This window comes from Plectropomus leopardus, chromosome 24, assembly GCF_008729295.1.
Source record: "Plectropomus leopardus isolate mb chromosome 24, YSFRI_Pleo_2.0, whole genome shotgun sequence".
Taxonomy (NCBI): domain Eukaryota; kingdom Metazoa; phylum Chordata; class Actinopteri; order Perciformes; family Serranidae; genus Plectropomus; species Plectropomus leopardus.
This window is the reverse complement of record NC_056486.1, coordinates 7763904-7779843: the sequence shown is the minus strand read 5'-3', so window position 1 is coordinate 7779843 and position 15940 is coordinate 7763904. Positions and strand designations below refer to the sequence as shown.

At 37.6% G+C, this 15940-nt stretch overlaps 1 protein-coding gene across 1 annotated transcript in view; it reads right to left on the bottom strand.

Annotated features, from left to right (window-relative positions):
• LOC121962905 (collagen alpha-1(VIII) chain-like) overlaps positions 1–14397 on the bottom strand; it is a 49381-nt gene extending 34984 nt beyond the window's left edge. Inside the window, exons 1-2 of the mRNA XM_042513227.1 lie at positions 14348–14397; positions 7821–7920 (exon numbers count right to left, since the gene is read on the bottom strand). The gene's annotated coding sequence lies outside the window, so the exon portion shown is untranslated. The remainder of the gene's footprint in view (positions 1–7820; positions 7921–14347) is intronic.
• Positions 14398–15940: the final 1543 nt, after the last annotated feature.

Below are 15940 nucleotides of genomic sequence, written 5' to 3'. Positions count from 1 at the left end.
CAGAAGCTGAGATAACTTTGACATTTAGTCCCTAGTGTAGGCCAAACTCCAGAAATCCAGCGTCCAACAATGCCCATAATGCAATTCATGTACTATTTTGTCCCAAAAAGAGAAAGCAGTCCCTCAGATCATTCAGATATCTCAAAGAATTCTCCATCAGTAGAGCTATTGTGCACAGTTTTATGGCTGTATGTCTGGGCAGGAGTGTAACAGGTTACTTTCAACAGGATTACCGTAATTACATTACGAAAAATGGCAAATATGATCCATAAATGTTTACTTTTTCTGCCTCTCTGCAGTCTGTCAGTCACCAACTCCCACACAGCCTGTCTGCTGCCTGACGCTCATATATCCATCAGAAAAATTCACACGCACACCTGAACACACCTACCTGCCAAAAACTCTTTACAAGTAAATTTTTAGTGGAATAGACGGTAATTAGATTAAAAGTACTGGAAAATTAGGTAACTTTCTGTGCGTTTCCTGTTTAATTAAAGACAGTACTTTGACTTTAGGACTGCATGCATCATTTTGGAAACATCTTTTGTCAATAATGACGGAAAGATATAATTAACATAATCACAGGATAAGCATATGTAGTCAGAATAATGTTTTTTTTCAACAGATAGAAGTATCTAATGTTTAAATCAGTTTGGACTTCCTTCCTGAAACTTTGGAAGAAAAGGACACATTCATGGTCTCTGATAATATCTATACTGGAGATAAAAATGGTATATTTTCCACAGCATATGCACAAAATTATAGTATTTTCCCTGCTTTCATCCACATCATGTCAACCATGCTGTCATCTGACTCTGAGCACTCTTCATCGGCCTTGGACGTGAAGGTAATCTCTGTCCGTCAAGATTACAGCATGTATACGAGAGAACACCGCAGCTTTAGGAGAGCCTCCCTCTCAAATGTTTTATTTATTTGGCCGTAAGTTTGAGCCAAATGCTTTGGTTAGCATTTCATTCCCCTGCTGCCCTTGGAACGTGGGCCAAATATGTGAGGACTGGAAACCCCCGGTGTACTATGGTGGGAAGTAAATTAATCAATTTAAGGTGGATCCAAAAAAAAAAGGGAGCTTGCTCACAGCTTGAAAAGCCGCTGAGTCATTGTCTGTTCATGTGGTTTTCAGTCCGGCCAAAGTCTGGGCCCGCTGGGTTTAGGGCAAATGTTTGAGTGTGCCCTTAAGAGCTCAAAGTAAAGCTTGTTGCAGCTTTTTCCACCTTCGTCTTTGAAAGGGGTGTCATTTAAAGCTCAGTTGCCAAAGTAAAATGTTGGCATTGTTCATTTTTATAGGTGTGAAATTTGCACATAATGTTACATTTTAACATTTTTTAAAGTGAAATAGTTCAGGTTATACATGTATGTGTGGCAAAACAGCCAACAAACAAAAATGTGTATTTTTTCGTGTAGAGGTCAGGACATTTCAAGCTGTGGTTGTTATTTTTAACAACAGATTTCCTGTATTGATTGCTGTGACAAAACTAGGTATTTTATCACAAGAGTTTGGGAAATTTCCAAACCATGTTCGGGGTGACAAAACTGTGTATTCTTTAGCAACACATTGAGACATTTTTTACTGTTTTGTTACGACAAATCCACATATTTTTTATTAAGAGTTTGGGGTATTTTTACGATATATACAAACACAAATTTGTGAATGCATATGCCTTAGCCTGCTGATCCAGCAAATCCTACATCATTCACTTATTTGCTCACTGTGTCAGTTTTGGATCATCTTTGCACAGTTTTGCAGCAGTTTTTTTTAGACATGTTTGGGGCCCATGTTGAGTTCCTTATGGGAATGCTGTTTGAGAACAAGACCAAGCAGGTGTCTCAAAACACACCCATGATTCGCCCTTACACTCACCCAACAGTCCGCACTGTACATCCCACTCTGTTAAAACCATGGTGAAAACATACATTAATATTATAAGATATCTTTATGTTTATCTAAATGTAGAAGACAAATGGCAAAGATGTGCATTCATTTATCACGGCCTGCAGAACTCTGCAGGCTTGTTAAGTGCCACAATTATGGTTGGCATAACTTCGGTTAATATATGATGTATTCTTACAAATTATCCCAAACTGTTAAATACAAAGTATTCAGTATTAAAGGTTTCAGCACAAAGATGCGATTCTTTCACCCTCCTAGTATTTCTTTTGCAATGTAACTATAAAAGGATCCAGACGGCATGAAACAGAACATAAACATGCGTTTAATAGCAGCTCCTTTGGGAGTGGTAGCGGGGCCGTACAGTGTGGACTCAGGAATTAGCCTGCAACAAGAAGTCATGTCTAGGGGATCGAATCAATGTTTGCTTTGAACTCAATACAAGAGTTAAACTCTGCATCCCCCACTATAATAAAGGTAACAAGGCTAAAAATAAGATTAATAACATGCTACCAGAGCATTTGTCCCACAGAGGCTTTGCTTCATTGCATGTGCACCCTGGGTTAAGGTGAACATTTCCGAAATAAAATAGAAAAACTTTTGTCTGAGACATTCTGGCCCTGTTTCTACTTCAGTAGAGGATTTTAAAGCACAGAAAGTTGTAGTTTGACTTGAGCTTCAACTCAGTTAGTGCAAACAGTCTTGATTTTACAGTTATAAAAAAATAAATGAGTGTACTCTGTAATGGGGTGGATATAGATGGCGGAAAAATCAAAGGAAAAAATAGAAAAAATATAATATAATATCACTGACAAAGCAGTGGTATTTGACGAGTTCGGAAAGAGAATGGGCTGGTTTGTCCTTTAATTCGTCATCCATATATATGCCAGTACAAATATTTTTTGCAGCTTTAACAATTTGTTGATTGGGATTTATTTGCAACAACACAATGACTCAGTTTAAGTGCTTGGATAAACTAACATTTAAAAATGCCAAATACGGGACTGAAACAAGTTCATTTCAATAAAACGACCACAATCGGTGGATTTGCTGCCATTGGTGAAATAATAACATGCAATACTGCCATGTGGAGTTCAAGTGGGTTTGAAAGAAAGTATCATATAAGCTTCAAGACACCATCTAGTTATCTTTCCTTTAGCTACAAATAAAACTAGACAACATTTAGCAGCAACAGCAACCACTATTCAACCCACAAGTACTTAATACATCATCAAACCTCCAATACCAGCCACTTTTGGGTGTGACCAGACACTATAATTACCATACTGGTCTGAATATTCAGCTGTGTGCGCACTTCCTTTTATTTCCCAACATGAACTAACTCATAATAGTCCCCTGGAGTCAGGAATGGCAGCTGTCTGACATTCATGCCACAAGAGGCAAAGGTATGAAATATAATATCCTGAAAAAAACTGTCTCTTTTCCATGAAACATGGCTGTCGGACTTGTCCAGACTAATTAAAGGATCATTTTCACATCAATGATGGATTCCTTTCCTTCCACCTATTCTGTAGGTCACGCTGTAGTGGGTGGGTGAAAATTTACAGCCACCTCCTCCATGGCTAATTTGCAGCACACATTACGCTTTGAACTATGATGAGCACCAAACCACAGGTATTTCGACCCCATGTTGTGAAAGTATCATTAGAGAGTCTTGACATGTGTCTTTCGGAAACATTTGTCAAGTGGTAGAGCGTGATGTTGAACAGAAATACTTTATTTGCGCATGTGACCGAGCTGAATTCCTTCCTGCTTGTGTGTCGGATGAAGCCACAAAGCCCTGTTTTATTTCTGCACTTGGCAAAATATTTGCATTAATATCTTAAAAAACAGGCCCACTTTTGCGCATTGCCAACCACACCACGGCGCTGCGTTCGCAAGCATCAGAAACCAAACCTTGATCCCAGATTCTGTCTTTTATGGGTTCAAAAGCGCACAGACGTGATACAGAGACACACACAATCCAATTCTACTTCCATCCAAAGTTTCTCAGACACCATTAAGATTTACAGGCTGCAGCCGAAACACCAGAACCACTGTGCAGGGTGAAACGGAAATATGTAGCTTGATAGACCGAATAAAGGACTTTATGCATGTGTGCTTGTGTGTTTGTGTGTGTGCATCCAGAAACAGCAAACCTAAACTGACCAGGAGCATCAGAAGTCGAAGGAGACAGTGCAAACAATTCCCAGCATTCCTGTGAGGAGCAGAGTAAACTGACCCCGGCCTTCTTCTGCCACACAGGCTGAGACACTGATGTCCGAGAGGAGATGTGTGTAGTGTTGTGATAGCCACCAACTAAGATGCCAACAAGCGTTTAAATATGGCTTAATTCGTTGTTGGTCTGTTTTAGTTTATGCTTCCCAGCCCTTTAAATTGATTTAAAGTTGAAAGTTGGCCAATATCATAATGTAATTTCTGCATTTGATCCTGTAACATTAACCATACACTGTATTTAATTAACACTAGGTGGGTTTCCATTACAAATTTGACTTGTAAACACTTGCATTAAAGTTCGTGGAGCAGATGGCCAAATAAAGAAATCTGTCACAAGCTAAAAAAAAGTTGGAAACAGAGTATTCAGAACAGCTTGTGCTCATAGCGATGAGTTTTTCATACGTTTACCTTATTATATAAATTTTGGCCATGTTTCATATCAACATCCATCATTTTAACATTAGATATAAATATATATATATATATACATATATATGACGGCTAAAGAAAGCATAATAAGTCTCCTTTGAACTCAAACCTGCCTCAAATCATTTTGTTGTCGAGAGGATTCAGAGTGTCAAATCAAGGAGCAGGAGATGAGACAGAGACAGAGTGTGAGAGAAAGACGGCAAGTCAAAACAGAGACAGAATAATAATAAGACCATAGCCAGACCAGAAAAGGAAAGGCAGAAAACTACTGTTGGTCTTCGCAGTGGGTCTGTGCCTCCTCAGCAGCTCGGCTCTGCAGCCTGTTTGTCCAGCTTCGACGGACTGAGCGCGCTCTCTCTCTTCATTTGCCAGGAGGACAAGTTATTATTGGCTCGATGGGGTCGCATGTAGAGACATTACACACAGACTGTGTTGACTGAGAGATAGGTCGCTGCTGAGAACCCATGATGGAGGGTTGTCCAAGTTTACAGACGCCAAATCCGAGGGGTCATAAGTTTGCCTGGATGTCCCAGTAATGTCAATATACAGCGGTGGTATTGACACACACTAATAACCTCTCTGATACTCAGTCACACTCACACACAAAGTAGCAGCCCTGGACTGACTCGGCACTGAAATTATGTCTGGCGGCCCATAACTATACACAAAACACAAAAATATAGACAGGATAAAAAGCATGACATACCAGCTGTATGTTGCATAACATTTATATACATTTTTTTTTCATAGAGATTTCAAAAACTGCCCTCCATCTTTCTGGGTTCAACTTGTCATTTTGTTGATAAATTCTACCTGAAAGACAGCAAGTAGCAACAATAGAAGAAATTATAAATATAATACTGTACAATAAAAATATTGTATGTGTCTAGGTTTTTTTTTTCATTTTACATTTTTTCCTAGATTTTTTTCTTTTTTTTTTTACCTAGACATTTTTCTCTAGCTTTTTTAAAATAAAATATTTTTTTAAATCTAATATTTTTTTTGCATTTGTGGAACATTAATAACCAAGTTGCTTATTCACTTTCTATATGTTTTTGGAAGAAATCACATATAAATACTCAGGGTATAAAGATTTAAATATTGTGAAAGGCATCTGAAAGCAGCACAAGGAAAGTAGTGTAGCTCCATGTTTCACAGGGTTAATTATTATATATATAAGTAGTTATAATTTTATTTAAATACACAAATGAGACCCACATACTGTAACAGGTCTGGCACGGGTCGTATTGTAAAGTTAGCTAATCCTGTGTGTGAGAATTCACGCCCAGCTGATTGAAGTGAACTTGAGTCTGTTACATGAGACTCGGCAGGCTGAGGGACTAATTGCCTTCAGGTGTGTATGTGTGGAGGCGGTTTGCCTCCTTTTTTGGGCTGCTGATATTTATAGCATTTTTCACATGAGCCGTTCAAAAAGTTCTGGCCTGTTGTTATATCTTAATGTCTGTCAGGGTACAGTATGTGCCGTGTTCAGACCACCAGAGATGTTGGCATTTAAGCTCAGGCATCGTTGCCCAACAAAACTGATGTGATGAGGAGCGGTGAAAGAACTCCATCATCTTACACCTCTGTCTGTCAAAGGATACGTACGCGCACATTTTGGGAAATACACTCTGCATACATCTGCATGCCACCCACCCCACTGGGAGACTGGCCAACACACCTCACACTTCCAGATTCCTGAAAAGTTTCTACCCAGGTGCCATTAAAGAATTAAACTGTGAAATAACAGCGCTATAAGATATGTGCAATAACAACTGAGTGGAATATCCTGCATGGGTGCAATATATTCTGAATATATGCAATATTATTGTGACTGTGCAAGATGTTTCTTATACTTATTGTGCTTTAATACCCTGTTTTGATACTATTTTATTTTCAACCTTATTTATTGTATGCATATTTGTTTTTTGTTCATTTTCATTTTTGTTTTTTCATACTTGTGTATTATTTTTTTTTATCATAATTTGATGTTTTTGGTAATTATCTATTGTTTTTTAAACTTATTTGTGTTTGATACATATTTATTGTCTCTTTACTTCTTTATTGCTTTTAATACTTTGTTGTTTTTTATACTTATATATTACTTTTTCATAAAAATATATACTTATAGAGTCTTTAATGTGTCTGCTTGTTCTGTCATTTTATGTAGAGAGACACCTAGTTTTTGTTGTACCTAGTTGTACAGTAATGACAATATATTCACTGAACCAAGAGTAAAAAAAAAAAATATTATACATAAAAACTACTTGAAAGACCAAAAACCAAACAAACTCACACGCTGAAATGAAACAAATGAATAAAATAAAGATCACAGCAATTCTATAAAGTTGTGGTTATCACTTATGAGATTTGAGTCATATTTCTTGTGCTGTAGACATCATTATAGTCGTCTGGGAATAGTTGCCATACTTTGGAATTTATTAACTGCCAAAAAATGCCAGACTTGGCACTGGGTCTATGGCCTCGTCACAGACAGTGTTTCAAAGACCTCAGCCCAAATCTGTACGACATGTGGACGGGCCAAGATCATTGAATAAAGGTTGCTGAGTCTCAGTTGCATCCTTGACAGATTGGATGAGATTCTGGAATTCTAAATTTGGGCAAATCTATTCTTCAACAGGTGCAGACTGTGAAATATTTGTAGTTGGTTCACTGCAATAGATGATTCCCAGATTCAACCCAACATCCTCCAACAAAAGTTATCTTTCCATTTTACCACTCTCATGTCTGTGCGATAAATCTGAAGCTAATGCCGGTTAGCTAAGCCAGCCTGGCTCTGTCAAAAGATGCCGATTAACATTCAGAAGATTTTGTCTCTTGCAAAAACAAAAACAAAATGCTACTTTTTTCCAGTCAAATCATTCAGTGAGTAAATCTTTAAAGACATATTTCTACAGTTTGGAAAAGTCCTCAAATTCCCAAACCAATGGGCAGAAAAAGAATGCAGTCTTGTACAATTCTGCATACCACAAATATGTTACATTTGCACAAGTAGCAGATTCTTTGAAAAATAACATTTCAACAAAGCTGAAGTTAATGTGGTTAGATATGGGCACGAAACCCACTTGGTATTGGTTAAATAATAATATTTTAACTTAAAATACCCAATTTAGATGCACAATCCCCTCTTTTTATGCCACTATACTTGCTGGAAAAACACTCAAAGCTCACTACAAAACACATGTTTGGTGTCTAAAAAGCTGATGGAAACAGAGCAATGACTCACCTAATCACGACTGTTTTGGTTGTTTGTTGGTCTTGAACAGGTCTGCAGCTTGACAGGAGTCTTGTTTTGGTGATAAGCCATCCAGCATCCCCTCCACCTCCTGATGACAAAGTAATTTAATATATTATTACAAGATACCGCAGCATTTTTGATTTAAAAAACAAACAGTAACATTTTATTCTGGCAGCAAATTTCTCTATTAACAGAGCGCTCCAAAAAATAGGTTGGCTGAGGAGTTCTACTTTAAATATGTAGGTTTCAAAATCAGGTTTTCTTTGGATCCAAAGACAAAAGTGACAAAAATGGAGGGAGAGGTTAGACTTGTTATTTGTTTTATCAATAGACCTATTTATAGTTTGTACACAGTGATGACGTATTAAGTGCGCATTTCAGCAATTGCCAAAATGGCAATGGAAATTTTGCAGAGAGCAACAGCTAAGCTATGCAAGGGTATTAACCACCAAAGATCACGAGTGCTACCTCAATAAGTTCACTTTGACAAATGGTGACCAAATTTGTGAGTGGCATGAAGATGTTAGCAAGTGGCCAAATGGTGGAGAAACCGAGCGTATGCAAGAGCGAGAAATTACGAGCCTACAAGTCACTAGATGTTTACGGCTACGTGATCTGTGGTCGTGCATGCCAAATACCGTGTCATCGTACTCAGAGCTTTGTGTCTTGAAATCTGAAATCCTACCCAGCTAAAGACAAGGACACAAGACCACACTGAATGAGGCTTGGGTTAAAATGAACAAACCAGAATAGGACAAGCTCACAGCAAATTGCACCTACATGTCAGGATAAGTAGCCTATTATTTTGTGCTGCGGGCTCGTAACGAACATAGTTCAGAGTTCTGTGATATAACATTAGTTGTTATGAATTCTTCTTCTGTCTGCCAAAATGTGCGCGCATATCTTGGTGACGTAGGCTGTAAAGGGATCTTTAAGTTATAACAAAAAATACCAAGACACACTGTTCTGCCAAAGTTAAAGAGCCTTTAATAAATGGGTTTAGTCTTCATTGCGTCTTTAACACACCTTGTTATCGCCAATATTTGCCCCACTGACAACACTTTCATGCCTGCACACTCCTCCTGTCTGAAATGGACTCTGCTTCTTATTAAACTGCTGATATAATTCTGTGGTGAATGATTCTTTTAATGTGATAATAAGGCAGTAAGTTGCTCCCTGCGGAGAACTCCCTCGAAAAGAATGTTTTCTTTCCACACAAATTGCCTGCGTTTTGAGACATTGTCCAAATGTTTAGTCTATTGCATTTTATTTTTCATTTTGCTTTCCAAACACCTACAAAACATCCTTCCTTCCTGTCTTCTGCTTTCCTGGATTTTACACAATAAAGAAAACACTTCAAACTTCAAAAGCCTTAGTCGTCGCTCTCACCAATGTTCTTTCACTACAATCACATTATTTAGAGATTTTGTGGTTCGGACACTTCACTCTCATGATTAAACCAAAGCTCTTTCGTGCCTGCGGTCATTTTCACAACCACATTTAAAGAGCAGAATCCCCTCGTGAAGTGCTCTCTCCCTGTTTGGGATTTTAGTGCAACCTCAAGACCCGAGTGGCAAGATTCACACTTTGCCTCCACACTGAGATCTGGATGCATTCAGCGAGCACAAATGTATTCCTGCTTTGCGAGACTTGGCAGGGCTGCTAATACATGTGTCACAGGGCCTCACCTCCTCTGGTCTCGGCCTCGCTCTCACTAATATACTTTTACAGGGTTTTCCTTGGCAGGGGACTGGGGGACCGTCTTGTCCTGGTGTCCAAGCTAAACAGAGAAGCGTTACAGGGGAGGACAGATGGTTTTGGGACGGCATGCAAAAAGTCTGAAGCTAAATAACATTGTCACACCAAAGACATTCTGCTGCTGGACGGCGCTCCCTAAGCCTAACACGAGTGTTTTAACAGATGTGAGTGCTCTATTGCATGAGTTATACTTTATTTTGCAAGATCTAAATCTTCTGATGATGTATCGATCAAAAAATTGAACACCAGACGTGAATGGATCTCTGAAAGGGCCTATCAGGTGCCGGCCCAGGGGTCTAAAGTGTCAGAGAGGCCCTCTGTAGCACACAACATTAGCTCAAGAGGCAAAAAATGATTTTAAACAAACACAGAATAACTGCAAAGATGGGCAAAACAACCCCTTAGAGACAGAAAATGACTACAAAGAAACACAAAATCACCAAAAAACAAACCAAATTATCTCAGAAAGAGACAAAATTACCTCAAGAGACAAAAAAAGACAAAATGGCTAAAAAAAGACAAAACAACCACAGAAAGACAGAAAAAAACATATATCCCAAAAGATAAAAATTACCTTAAGAGACAAAAAAATACCAAATATTATACAAAACACTCCAAAGGAGACACAAAATGGCCAAAAAAGATAGAAAATTACCTCAAGAGACAAAAAATGACTGCATAGAACCAACACAGTTTTTTAGCCTCAGGACAACAATGTGCCAATTTTAGTTGAAAACAAACGCATTTAAAAAGTTATATTAGTTATATGTAAAAAAAAACAAAAAACCCTAGCCTTCATTTCTGGTTCCTCCTTCTGTGTAAAACAGAAAGCTGTGGAGTAAAATATTTGCTATATATCTCTCCTATATCAGTGTAATTGGCATGACAAGAAAAAGGAGTACAAAAACCGAAAAAAGTCTAGAGCACACATCCAAAAGCAGTTAAACACTGGGTGCTGGACAGAGCAAAAGTCGATACCAAAATACAAAAATAGAGCCCACACACTAGGAAGTCCGGACTATTTTTGTATTTTAGAAAAAGTGGTGCTCCATCAAATTTCTGCTTAAGTACAGTAAATGTACTTACATATTGCCACTGAATGAAATATGTCCTCACACCAACAATTAAGCATCTGTAGAGATTATTGCACATGCCTGGCTCTGATTTCTAAAGGGATGTTACACCTCAAAATGAAAGATAATCTCCACTCCATCACGATATTTGATTAATCAAAATGATGTCATCAGTCACCCCAGTATGTACAAGTTAAAATCTTTATCACTGGGAGGATGAGAATCAAAAAGTCTTTGTGTCACTTTAGGGTTAATGATGTGCAGCAGAGGGTCAACATCTGCAGCACCGCTCCCTAGTGGTGCCTTACACTCAATGCAACCATGGCAAAAGTATAATAAGTACAATTCTGTAGCTGAAAAAGCACCAACAATTATAGTCAGCTTTTGTGCATTATGGCAAAAAAAAATTCATGAGCTATTATATACTTTTCAAAAGACTCTGTTTGTTGCCTTTAATGGAATGAAATGACCATTTGTATATCAATTATTCACCCCATGTTACAATTAGTGCAGGAAACAGTGAAAAAGAATCCAGAAACTGAGCAAATTCTTTATAAATTGAAGTTACAGGGGTCCATGTTTAATGACAGCAAAACTATATCGAAACATCCAAACTCTTACAAAACTTGTGCAGTATAATCACATTTTGTCCAGTCGTAAGCTCAGTACTTTACAAACAGACAGACAGCCCTTTCTGACGGGAAACTGTGCAAAAAGCAAGTATTATCTTTGCTTTCCTCAAAGCCAAACTTCATTGACAAACACAGTAATTTTACCTCACTGAACACGGTAGCTGCTGGTCCACTGCTGCTGTGATCAGTTAGTTTGTTTGTGTTATTGTGCGACTTTGGTGTCCAGTTCAGGTTCACCTAAGTTACACAATAACACACACAAAAAAAAAAAACTGATTGAAGCAGCAGAAGACCAGCAACTACCATGTTCAGAGAGGTAAAATTATTATTTTTGTCAAAGAAGTTTTGTAAAGAAAGTATATAAGTTTCACTTTTAGTTCAGTTTCCAGTTGGAAAGAGCTGTCTGTTTGGAAAGTACTGACCATATGACTGGCTTTTTGTAATAGGGCAAAATGAGTAGATTTAGATTTATTTTTTTTTAAACCTGGGGAAAAAATTGAGAACTATATTCAAAACTAACAATTATATTTTAATTATTTTTTGTTTAATCGTTACAATGGTTCTCGTATTTTTCATGTTTCTTTTAACTCACCTAACTTTGATTAAATTTTCCGTTGTTCTTTTTTTTTGTTTTTTACTATTTTGTTATTTGAATTTGGGTTTTTATTGCACACATTCAGGTAATTTTCTTGCCCTTTTTGTTAATTTCTTGGTCATTTATTCTTAAGGTTCTCTTTGCCTTCTTCCCATGTTTTGGAAAGAAATCAAGCCAATTTGTCCAGGTTTGAAAGGTTATTCCTTTAAGCTAACTGCACTTGTATAATGAGACTACTGATAAAATAATTAAAATTACTTTTTTGTAAGTAGTTAAAATGTTTCAATAAGTGCCTAAATACAGAGAGATGTTTATCGAGCCACAAGGCGAAAGACATGAACAGTATGTGTGTAATCTATGACCCACAATTCCTTGGGCCGAGATCCCGGTTGTCTGCTTGGACTCCTTCCGTAAACAAGATCTGATTTCTAAAATTGACGCATTTGAGGTAATGTTCCCATGCCTCGATTCTGAAAAGCAGTTCAGGGTTCCAGGTTTGGCAAGCGAGAGAAAATCGGAGGAGCCACAGGGAAGAAAACTGAAATAATGCAGGAATAACGAGACAAAAAGCGGCCAAAACTAAACCGTTGTAGAATAAACTCAGTGCTCACGATAAGTTTGCTGGAAGGTACGTTGACTTTATTGGTATTAGGCTATTAAAGTTAATGGCAGGATATGGAGCCATGATTCCCACCCTGTGCTTGTATTTCTCTGGTCTTGGCCGGGTCGTTGCGCTTGACCATCAGACAAATATCTCACCAATCAAGGATGTGTGAGTGTGAGGAGAAAAAGGGAAATCCCTTGTCAGGTTCTGGGGATTACAGTCTGAAAACGAGCCTCGCAGATTGCAGGAAAAAGTCAAGGATTGAGACCTGAGTTGGGAAATTATAACAGAGCTCTAGCTGTTAAGATAGATGTCCCTCCAGTTGTCAGGACCGCAGCCGTTAGAGAAGCAAATCCTGGCACATGACGGACAAATCTGACCGTCAGTTCAAACTTAATTTGTAACTTAAGAAGGTGCCTCGAAACATTCCAGCTGTCAGCACAATGTTTTCCCACTCCAGACTCACGGAGAGCGAACACGAGGTGTTTTTCTTCCTCCCCGCTCAGGCCGATTGATTGGGAGTTAATGTAAGATTAACAATGTCACACCCAAATTGCAGCACAGTCGTCCAAGAATGACGAGAAGGAAATTGCATTGATTCAGCAGCGCTCGGGACTCATTTCCAACAGTGGCAGTGAAAGAGAGACGAGGTCTCATGATCTCACAGAAATCAAAGCATTCACAGCAATCTGTAATTTAGATGACTCATAAAAAGGAAAACATAAAGAGACATTTGTGACGTTAGCTCTAGGGGCCAATTTGTAAAAGTAGCATGAAGGAAATAAATCCCTATTCAGTCAAAATAAACATATTTAATTCAGTTTGTCATGAGGGTTTCAGCTTCAGACCTCTTTGCTTACAAGTATTCACTATCGCAGGCTATTCTTATGCACTTTTTATATCTTTTGCTATGAAAGTAGTAAGGATGCATGGTATTGGATTTTTTGCCAATATGCCAATATACAACAACTCATTTGGCCAATAACTGATGTTGATATATTCCCTTGTTTGGAAAAATAATGAATCTTTCTTCCCTGAATTCTCAGACTGGAGATACCCCTTCATCTGTATGCCTGTATCCCAGTATACCTTTATTTTCATCTGTATTTTCATTTATTTACTTATTTATTTTATCATCTGTTTATCAGTCCGTTAATTTTTTGTCATTTTTATTTGTCATAAATACTCAGTGAGCTCCATAGAAAAACATGCACATCTAGAAGACAAAAACTAGGTGCTGGTCAAAGAGATAGCACAAGAAAAGAAATTACAAAGACTATGCTCCTATAAATATTTAATTAAGTTAGTCCAGAGGAGACATTTCAAAGTACGTGCTCTTCATCAGGGTGCATTGACTATTTTGAGGTGTCCTGAACAAACATAAACCTCAGTCAGCACCACAGACTGTATAAAAGAAGTGGATTTGGCAACTGAGATGTCACCCATTGTTATAAAGTCATGAGTTTACAGTTTTTTGGAGGTAGAAGCATTTTTAGACAAGAATGTGGTAGAGGACCATGGATGGATCTGACCCAGTGTCACCAGGATGGTAGCAATTGATCAATCATCCTAAAGAGTATACTATCTCTTTATTTTATTTAAATGGTACCATGATTTACTAAATGAACATTATGCTATACTGAAGAAGACCTGAAATGAGAGATTGAGACCCTAAACTTATTTGGAAAATGTTCATGAAGATGATAAATCAAATAAGAAGTAGAGTCATTTGCTCATAGACTTCTTTACAATCTGACTTATTTTTGCAACCAGTGGTGGTGCCCCCTGCTGGCCATTATAAAGAATGCATCTTACAGGCACTTCAACATTGGCTTCACTTTTTAATAACTCACCCATGCTTTTATCCTCTCACGGCTTAGCGCCCTGCTCACCGGCCTCCCAAACACATCACTGAGGAAACTTCAACTTGTGCAAAATGCAGCAGCTAGAACAAAAACAGAAACAAGAGAACATATTACTCCCACACCTGCCTCTCTTCACTGGCTGCCTGCATCATATAGGACTGATTTTAATGTTCTCCTTTTGGTTTTTAAAGCTCTTAATGATAACTCACCCTCAAACATTGCAGACTGTCAGTCATGTTACACTGCAAATGGTTCACTACAATCATCAGACTATTAACAGTCCCAACGACTTACAAAAAAGTTGCTGAAGCAGCCCAAAATTATGGAACACACCACCACAGCATATTTGAATCTGTGAGTGTCTCTAAGAAATGGCTCATGACAAACCTTTTTCTTTGGCTGTCTCTAGATAAAAAAAAAAATCTGATTAGACTGTTTTGCCCTATTACGAAACTGTTCTATTTAATCATGACTTAATGTTGATTTGTGGGTCATATCTTGATATTGTTCTAATTGTCTCTAAACTCTTAATATTATAGTGTTTTTGCACTTTTTATCTCATCTTCTGATTCCTATAATAACTTTTTATTGTATCTATGCCTTCATGTATTTACTTTTCTTTCTCGATGAAGCACTTTGAGCTGCATTCCCTGTATGACAGCTGCAATATAAATAAAATGTATTATTGTTACTGTTTAGACCCCGAGGCTATGTCAACTCCGTTTATGCGCTGTGTGTTCCAATATCCACATTGCTGTACTACTGAATATGCCAGAAAAACTTTGGTGTGTCACAATACATAGCATGTCAAATGAAGTATGCCAAAAATACCAAAATGTCCCACTACATCCATTTGCATTGTGCAGTATGCAAGCCAGCATGCTTTTCTGGCTACTCTGACTAAAATCCTCTATGCAGTAGAAGATATGTCCCATCCACTGAGCTGCAGAAATATGACACATTACTGACAGCACGACGCCAGCAGTCAGTCGAATAGATATTGATAATTGGAATAGAAATTATTTAAGTAAAGAAAATAGTTATACAGAATACAAACAAAATGACTATGAAACTATGAAAATAACAAGGGAAATGCATGCGGTTATTTAAAAGTTTAAACTACATACATTTGGAGAGTTATGACTGCAGAGCTCTCCAGGTTGACCTCTATCTCTAGCAAGTTCGACCTATGACTTTTGTTTTATCTCCAAGATCACAGATATGTTAGCAAGAAGGTTAAAGCTTTCTTTGGCGTTTGACTCCATGTAGCGTGTTGATTTTATGACTTTATGTGTATGTGCATACTTTTATATTTTTATTATTATTATCTTGTGCAGGAAGTGCACTTTATTTATTTTATTTTATTTATTTCATGTAATTTTATTTGTGTTTTTATCTTATTTTATTGTGTTTTTATCTCATTTTATCAGATTTTATTTTATCCTATTGTACATTGTGTATTTATTGTTCTTTTTACCTTGCTGTGCAGCACTTTGGAAACCTTGTGTTTCTTAAAATCGTGCTATATAAATAAAGTGGATTGGACTGAAAGTTCAGAGTGCAGTGTTGTGCCAGCGTAGT